This window comes from Rhineura floridana, chromosome 7, assembly GCF_030035675.1.
Source record: "Rhineura floridana isolate rRhiFlo1 chromosome 7, rRhiFlo1.hap2, whole genome shotgun sequence".
Taxonomy (NCBI): Eukaryota; Metazoa; Chordata; class Lepidosauria; order Squamata; family Rhineuridae; genus Rhineura; species Rhineura floridana.
The window spans coordinates 91,116,867-91,126,457 of record NC_084486.1 but is presented as its reverse complement, the minus strand read 5'-3'; the positions used below and the strand labels follow the sequence as shown (position 1 = coordinate 91,126,457).

General features: G+C 39.8%; 1 protein-coding gene across 5 annotated transcripts in view; it reads left to right on the top strand.

Moving 5' to 3' along the window:
- The window catches only part of MYO7B (myosin VIIB), a 114,222-nt gene that overhangs the window by 1,282 nt on the left and 103,349 nt on the right, over nucleotides 1-9,591 (top strand). The window contains exon 1 of one of the 5 annotated variants that reach the window (XM_061636411.1): nucleotides 3,494-3,596. The exons of 3 other annotated variants lie outside the window; for them this stretch is intronic. The gene's annotated coding sequence lies outside the window, so the exon portion shown is untranslated. Of the gene's footprint in view, nucleotides 1-3,493; nucleotides 3,597-6,812; nucleotides 6,897-9,591 lie in introns of those variants that run through there. One more of the 5 variants, XM_061636412.1, reaches the window with a different exon arrangement.

Here is a 9,591-nt window from a genome sequence, read left to right as displayed (position 1 = left end):
GAACTTACAGAGCAATCCTAGCCATGTTTACTCAGAAGTAAAACCTGTTGAATTAAGTGAACCTTTCTGAATACAGTGGGACTTAATGAGTAAATATATATAATAGGAGCAGGCTCTTAAAATAGGAAGCATAGTTTTAAATAGGTGCCTTGACATCTAAAAAGACTAGCCAAATGCCTGTCGGTCTTGTCTATCTAGTAGTAGTAGGGCATCCTCTGAAGACTGAAGTGCGTGGGTAGGTTAATATGGACAGAAGTAGTCCCTCAGATATTTCAGTCCCAAACTGCTAGGGTTTCAATGGAAAAATGGTTTTCAGTGCAAAATGCGGCAGCCAGACTGCTAACAAGAACTAAGCGGTCTGAGCATATAACACCTGTGCTAGCCCGTTTGCACTGGCTTCCAATATGCTTCCGGGCCAGATTCAAAGTGTTGGTACTTACCTATAAAGCCTTATACGGCGCGGGACCACGATATCTGTCGGAACGCCTCTCCCGATATGAACCGGCCCGTACACTACGGTCTACTACGAAGGCCCTCCTCCGGGTTCCGACTCATAGGGAAGCCCGGAGAGTGGTGACAAGATCTAGGGCCTTCTCAGTGGTGGCCCCCGAACTATGGAATGGTCTTCCTGAGGAGGTGCGCCTGGCGCCGACACTATCATCTTTTCGGCGCCAGGTTAAAACCTTTCTCTTCTCTGAGGCATTTTAATTCCTGTTAATTGTAAATTATTATATTTTGATTTTAGACTGTACAGTTTTGTGTACAATTTTGTGTTATTTTTATTGTATTTTTAATGTTCACCGCCCAGAGAGCTGTTGCTAGTCGGGCGGTATATAAGCTTAATTAAATAAAAATAAATAAATAAATGGATAAAACCACCATGTTGAAATTGACATGGAAACATCAGTACACAATGAAGTTGGTATAACACTGATGTTGGGAGATGACAATACTCTTGTGAGCAGTCTAGCTGCTGCATTTTGCTTCTTGATATGATTCAAAGGTACCCCCGTGCTGATGTACAGTATGTTACAGTAGTCTAATCTGCAAGTAACAGAGGTATGCTTAACTGTGGCAATACTGCCTTGCCTGCATTAGGAAAGGCCACAATTGGCATAACAAGTGAAGTTGTGCAAAAGCACTTTGGCCACAGCTGCTACCTGGTTAGCCAGAAACAAAGCCAGATCCTGGGAGCATTCCCAAACTACAAACCTGCTCCTTTAAGGGGCCATAAGCCATCCAGAACTGTCTGAACACTTAGAGTCCCTCCAGACATCCTTTTTATTCCACATTCTTGCTGAGTTTTACTCAGGATGGTATTGGGGTGATTTGCCTTTCAATACTGTTTGCATCTGCAAAGGTTTCAAGGCAGACTTATTGCTTTGTTTCTAATCGATGCATGACCCATAACTCCTTAATGAAGTCCCTTTAGCTTTTTATATTACAAATATTCTGGTTTATTTTTTTTTGTCTCACTTTTGTTGCACTAAAGTGCAAGAGTGTCCCTCCAGACAGCAATAACGCAGTATCATTCAGAAAGCATCACAGACAAATTAACAAAGCTAAATTGTGTGAATGGTCCAATATAAATCCACCACTAGTGCACTATGATTTCATCAAAGTCATGTTGCAGAATATACTGCAAACACAACAGCAACAAAAACAATATTGCATTAGCAGTGGCCAATCCAATCAACAGTAAATCCATCTTGCCTGGATCAAGTCTCAATTTGTTTCCACTCCCTCATTAATCCTAGGCAATACCTTAGGGTAACCACCATCTCCCTAATATTGGCTGAAAAGGAGCAATAAAATAGTATCATCAGTATACAGATTGTACAATAATACAAATCCCTGGACAATCCTCCAGTGACTTTATGCCTTGGGGACAACATGGAACTCTACCAATGCAGTTTCCCTGCCCCACCTTCTGGGACCTACCCTCCAGAAATTACTGGAATAACTAACTAAAATTGTACCTCCAAGATCCATTCCCTTCAGGCACCTCAGATGATGCTTGACAATCAAGCATGATCAGTTTGTTCTACCAGCTGCAGTAGGTTCCATTTAAAAAAAATAACTGAAGTGCAATTATCTGTATTTTCACTGGTAAGATACAGCTGAAATACAATCTTTGTTTGAGCAGTATTATGCTCTTGTGCACAAGTTAGGGGGGAAATAAAATTAACGCCACTGTTTGCAGCAACATAAAAAAGGCCAGCAGAATGGAGAAGAGCAACTGGAAGTTGCTTGTCAGCAGGAAATGAAATGAAAGAAGGAAAGAGGAGATAGTGGATATGGAGAGAGGAACCATTGACACACCCACCTAAAAGCATCGGAGCAAAGTGTTTGCAAGGAGGAGCGCAGCGCTGTGGAGATGGTTTTTCCTCCACTTTTTGTATTATCAGCAGACTGGGTTAGTACGGATTTACAGGGGAAAAACTGTGTGATAGCTTCTGTTTGCTGGTAACGTCATGTGAACCATGCAAATTACAAGATGTGAGTAGCACCAAACACCACAGTAAACCTCCAGGTAGATGAGCCCATAGTCTCAGCTCTGAGACTCCAATCCAGGACAGGCCCTCCCAATGGTGCTGCAGCCATTCAGCTTGATGCCAGTTATGAAGACAATTACTAGGTACTGGGTTACTTAGGAACATAGGAAGCTGCCTTACATAGAGTCAGACCATTGGTCCTTTTAGGCCAGTATAGTCTACACTGATTGGAAGTGTCTCTCCATTTCTCCAGCCAGGGTTTCAGGCAGGAGTCTTTCCCAGACACTGGGGATTGAACCAGGGACCTTTTGCATGCAAAGCTTATCCTCAGACCTATATCCTTCCCCTTGTGCATTGCAGTACTTGTATTCCCAGTGGACATACTTGATACATTGCCCTAGAAGCAAGTTTTTTAAAATGGGAGTCTATCCTATGCTCCCGGTATTATATGTACCACACTTTGCAGAGTTCTGGTTTCCTAAATGTCTTACATAAATCAGTGAGATTGGCAATGGCATATATTTTATTTATTTATTTGAAATGTTTATGTCCCCTCATTCCAATGTATGTGCATTGCTCAGAGCAGCTTATAACACCAATTTGAATACAAACCTGTAACATAATCATATTAATGAGACTAATTCTACTGCTGCAATAATCTGATTACTTATAAGAATAATTTTATTTGTTTCCTAGTTCCTGAAAGTGATCTGATAAATGTAGGAGTGCTTATTGAAGGTATCCTGCTTTTTTGTTATGTGTGCACTTACTTCTGTTTTATGAGCCAGATCTTGGTACAAAATAGTAAGCAATATGTGCTTTTAAGTCTTTGTTGGCTGGATCCCAAAGTGGAGGATGGATGTCTCTAAGGTCCTAATGAGATTGCACAGCAGGGAAAAAACAACCTACCTTGTAACACCAGAAGTAAGAAGTCCCACCTTGATGGTGTGGGTGTGTGCACGCACGCACGCTCAATACCATGCACCGAAGAAGAATCCCAATGTTATTCTTTATAGCAACATGAATAAATTGGGAAGAAGCAAATTTAGCTAAAGACAAGATGCGCAAGGAAACTGGGAAAATACTCGAGCTCTTTTGTTGGTATGTATTTCTTTGTTTTTCTCCATTTATTTATTCCCGCCATAAGATTTTTAAAGAATTAATATTGCTTTGCAATACAAATGTGCTTAGATAAAGCAAGGTGGTTAATGAGAAGTTGCAGAAGGCAAAAGATACTTAATGTGAAGTTAGCATTTAGCTGTGAAATGTTATAGCCAGGACTACAGAAGAATGGGGCCACAAAACTGAAATTGGGACTAATGTAGAGCTTCATTCAGCCTGCGCAACCTACAAGTAGCAAACTTTGTGTATTTTCTTAAGAGAAAGAAGAAAATAACAGCTTTAAGACCCATGTGCTATTTAAGCCTTTTTTATCCAGATGGCAGCAGACTGTTTATTAAGAAGCTGCTGAGAAATTCTCTTCATATATGTTCAAACAGATGAACTTTTGTTCTTCAGAACAGCAAGATTAATGTCACTCAGCATTATACAGTTCAGTATGCACAGTGCTAACTAATTTGTTTATCATTATTGATTGCTAATGGTATAAATTGTCTCTTTCGCTTGATCAGCATTAATTACACCTTAATATTATCTGTGTGATACAGAGTTGTTTAATAGGAACTATGCTGGTTAATTTACATGTCCACTCATTACACCATAATGGACAGAATTGTTTTCACCTAAATGTTTATTGGGATTTTTATTAATCTATTACTATAATTGGGGGAAGGGGACACTGAATAAAATAAATGTATACAACATAGTGTTGCATGTACCCCAATCACCAAGTGGTGAGGGACTTCCAAGGGTTCCAATGCTTACCCAGGGTTCAGTTTCCTTGGAATGAAGGTCAGCAGATGCCATGGTATCATTAGGATATATGGTTTTATTTACGCATATATACAACCTAAACATAAGATGGAAGGGGCTCACAGCATTCACACACCAACAGATCTTGTTGTCCCATTAGGCTTCTAGAGGAGGCTTCCCAAAGCCATGACCTTGGATTCAGCTCTTTCCAGCTTCCAGCTCCACATCAGATTAAAAAACAAAATCTGCCTCCTGCCCCAACGAGGTGACCTCATTCCTCTTTACCTTCATTCCTATGGCAACGCATCTGCTATCTACCAAGTCTTCAGACATTGAAATCAGGTCCATCAATTTAACAAATAAACTGGTATGACCAGTTCAGCAGGTCTCTCTGCTACAGAATTACAGGCTTGGAATGTGCTCACAGACATCATACAAACCATCCCCCCAATCCTACAACAACAGAAACAAACAATACAACAACCCAAATAAACAAATACAGAGATTTGGAATGGGTTATGAGATTTGGAATGGGTTTTAAAGAGAGTGTCAGTTAAGTAAACAAATTTCAGTGGAGCTGATGAATCATATTTGTTCTCCAGAGGTGGTAAACATATGACATAGTGGGATTACAGAATGGTTGGAGACAGGTAAAACTGCATACAATTTCAGATGAATAATAATGCTGAAGAAAAACAACACATGCCTTTCTTGCTATGTTAGCTCCAGGTTTGAGGGACCCCCCAGCAAAGTGCCCACTGATGGGCTCCCCCTAAATCATTGTCCCCCTTGACAGGCTTAACAGTGACAGGTAGCAATAGCACTCCACTGACCATCAAGTAGCCCTCAGTGGATATCTGGAAGACACCAATTTCATTTTCCACAATTAACATTGCACTGGAGGCATTGTGGTAAATTTAAATGGCAGACAGCGGAAATTGTTTAAGGGATTAATGGTGGACACTGCTACCGCTGGGCTTGCTTTCTTGATTTTCAGGTGGTGCGCGCATCACAGCAAACTGTATCTCAGAAGAGGCAGTCCCTCCTATGTGTGTCAGAAGGAAGCATTCCTCTTCCAAGAAGGCATCTGTCCCCCTTGGATTGATAAATACTTACAAAGTGTTTATCAAAGTAAAAAATTATTTGCTATGTTTTAAAAGTCTGGTTGATTAATCATGAGCACTATTTTAATTGATCAACAGATTATTAATCAATGAATCCACTAAATATGGTGGATCACATGTTAAGTAATTATTAATTAATCAGCATGCCATAACAAGAAATTGTCTATTTCCCCCAAATATTCATAGTTCACTTGCCTTCTCTTAAACCTATCAGATGGTGATAACCTCCTCTTGCCCACTTCTGTCACTGTAATGACAGACCACACACCTAGCAATGATTGCTGGTCCACCAGAGCACCTAGTGGTCAGCCAACATTCTGCCTGCCCAAGTTCTGTGGACTTTTTACCTTGCAGTCCCATTTTGCTTTGTCTGTGAGCATTAGGTTCTGGTGTTGGAACTCGATGAAAAAAAGAGATGAGTCACAGTCTAGGGAAGAGAGAAAATGATGGAGGGATCATACCCCCATTATGCATTGGTGGGATAATACAAAATATGGGGCAAAGTGAGATGGAACAGGGCTAGCAATTTACAACCGTTATGGGGTTCTAAGTAGACATTACCAGTTAGTCATTACTCCTTTGCTGTCACTTTCTGAAGCCCACTGTCTTCATTCCTTCTGTCAGCCATCTGCAGCTCAGACCTGTATCTCAGACCTTTCTGTCTAGGAAGTACCATGTGTCTTCTGTGACTGTGTATTGTGCTCAAAAACTATGTGGTTCAGTGAGACAGACATAATCATATTTGTTTTCTTTTTGTCCATGATATATGTGTTGCATAACAGTGGGATCGCCAACCAGAGTGTTAGGCATGATCTTGGCTTCAGAGTCCTGCTCATCCAACATGCTATCTCTACTTCTCCTATCAGTAGAAATTTGCCTATTAATAATGGATCCTATCCTAGAGCTGTTCAACGGTAAATTATTTTGCCCAATGAAACTGATTATTAAAATTATATGATACATATTTTGTTGACCATTACAAAGAACATTCCAAACTTTACAGTCATGGCTCAAGTGGTAATTATTATTATCACATACATTTAAACTGCATCTGAGTTCCTGGTTTCTGCTTAAAAGAACCAGGCCTAAAGATTTTAGTTTGGAATACCTTGGAAATCCTAACCTCACTTACCTGGGGTAACGAACAGGGAAACTCATAAAGTGCCATGAAGGAAGTCAGTAACTGACCTCACCTGACTAAAATGCCAGCTGCAGAAATGGGAGATATTCTGAACGGGGTGCAAAGTCCTGTAATAAATAACTATGAGATGAACGTCAGTTAAGTCGTTTCCTGTCTTCCTCATGGAACAGAGGGCTGGTCTGCAGTTGTCTCTCATTTATTAGTACACTACTTCGGTGAAAGAGAGAAGCAGAAGTCAGATCACACAACCACTCTGTTGGACAGGTACACTCTTTGTTTCTTCCTTCATCTGGTCTTGTAGGCAGTGGGCTGCAGAAAATGTCAGCAATGGAGAAAGCTCTACCTATACTGCACAGAGAAGTTGAAAATAACTCGTATTGTCCATCTTAGTCCTTTATTAATTTATCACAGGAATAGATCCACTTGATGTGAGAACAAATACAGGTAATACAGGATGAGAGGGTGGGACTGAAGCTCACCTTGGGGAGAGCTGTCCTATGAGAGTTCGGGGAAGGAAAGGAGAATTCATGGTGGAACTACCGCCATTTTCTATGCTGTGACAGATCTTGGCCAGGGGAGGAGATGGGAGAGTGTTTTTCTCTTCCCCCCCTGATACTGATGGGCAAACATTTTCCCTCATGGGCCGCTTGAAAATTGCTGAGGGTCTTGATTTTTTTCCTTCCTCTTGTACTAAGTGCACTGTTATATATATATATATATTTATGCATCTAGGTTTTTTAATTGTATTTTTACATATGTGCTACAGACCACTTCAATGAAGTTCACAGACCACTTCAATGAAGTTCACAGACCACTTCAATGAAGTTCACGGACCACTGCTGGTCCCCGGACCACAGTTTGGGAACCCCTGGTCTAGGGTTTTGCATATTTGTGTGTGTGTTCATTGGAGGAAATGAGGGGGCTTTGGAACCTGCAGATCAATTTTTCCTCAATCTACCCACAATGTGTCTTGACACCCTGTTGTCCCCATTGGTGGTACATCTATGCCCATCAAGCTTTCAGTGGACATACTGGATGTTCCTGTGGTGGAGGACACGACTTACTCTCATTCCAAAGGCTCCTCGGGCAGCCAGTAGCTGGTTGTAGGATTGCGGTCTTGTTTTTTATTTATATGTTATTAATTTTAATGCAAATATGTGACAATAATTGTTTGAAAATTAACCCTTTTGGCCCAGGGTTATTTCTGAGTACTTGCAGGCCATGAGCTTCTTATATACTAAACTTACAATAGTTAAAGAACTGCAATTTTTCAACACACAATTTTAGCATCTATGTTCCTGGAGGTAAATGTCAAAGGATTAAACACACTGAATCACAACTAATTCAGAAACATATTTATTGAAGTGTTTTCAACCTTAATATTTTATTTACTCTTCAATATTTCAAGCTGGAAGTCCTGTGTTATGTATAAGTCACATAACAGCTATGTTGCCTGAAATAACAGATTATCTTTATGAACATGTTTCCAACATTTTACCTTTGGACTTCCAGCATTTTACCTTTGGGCTTTTGCTGCACAGTGATGTACCCAACAATAATTATTTTATATCCGAAGGCCTTACATATATAGCAGTTGTTTTCATGATCATTCTGTATTGTTGTTTGTGGGGTTTTATCTTTTTTGTAAATCTTGTACATCATCACCCAGATATGTTGTATGGGATATGGTCTATAAATAAAAATATAAATAAAAAGAAAAATGCTGTGCTAAAGTCAGGCAAATGCATAAAAATTTCAGGTGAATATTCCTAAAAAGCAGGCTTCTTATATAAGAGTAGTGTTGAATGGACTGTGCTTCCCAGTGGTTATGGATAATATTTAATTGTTTGGGAGGAATGCTTTGCTTTTTAAATGTTTAGGATATAGGTGGTACTTGAGTTTGGATATTTTTTCCTCCTTGCTATAAGGACAGAAGAATCTGTCTATTTCAGTTTTCTCAGTTTCCCCTTCTTAAATTCAGTTTTCTACATTTCTGCAGCAATTTGCAGGGGGGTCTTAAAATTAAAATTCTTCAGCATTTCAATGTGAATTTCTTCTAATAAACACATTTTGTATGCAGTTTTGACTAATGCACACATTTTGCAAACCATTTCTCCTAATAGGCTGTGCACAGCCCTGCCTGACACTATCACAGTGTATCGCGTAGCACTTTAAATATGTAACTTTTAATATTACAGCATTTATCATATTTCTCCTTGTGCATCATTATTCTTTCCACTTTACAAACGGAAAATTGAGGCTCAAAGGTGAAGACTTGCTCAAAATCACCCAGTGATTTTATGGTCCAGTTTTGAAATCTAGTCTTCCAGTTCCATTTTTCTACCCAATGGACCTCAGTTACTGTTGCAGACCTAGGCCCTAGAGCAGAACAGCTTATTTGAAAATGGGGATTCTGGAAGATTTATTTTTCTATTACTGAGAGAAAAGGCCTAAACTACGGTACTACTAACGAAGAGAAATTTTCATTACTTTTGCTTTCCTATCTGGGGGGGGGGGTGACATTAACTGTTTAGAATTTCAACATTTGCTCAGTGCCAATAGACTGTCCTTTGTGATTCTGAGGGAAGGGCCGTAGCTCAGTGGGGCATCTGCCTTGCCTGCAAAAGGTCCTAAATTCAATCCCTGGCATCTCTAGGTGGGGCTGGGAACTTCCCATATTAAACCCTGGAGAGCTGCTGCCAGTCAGTGTAGAAATACTAAGCTAGATAGACCAAGAGTCTGACTTGGTTGGTATGAAGCAGCTCCTTATGTTCCAGTGATCCGTATATTAGCTTTTACAGGAAGATATTCAGACACCTGATTTTAGACCTGATTTTAGAATACCATTTCTTTCGGGACAGATGATAAATAATATATTTAGACCCTTCAAGACAGCAAGTATTTGTATATAAAACATAATCTGGAATTATGAGTATACAAACTTGATTTAAATATATTT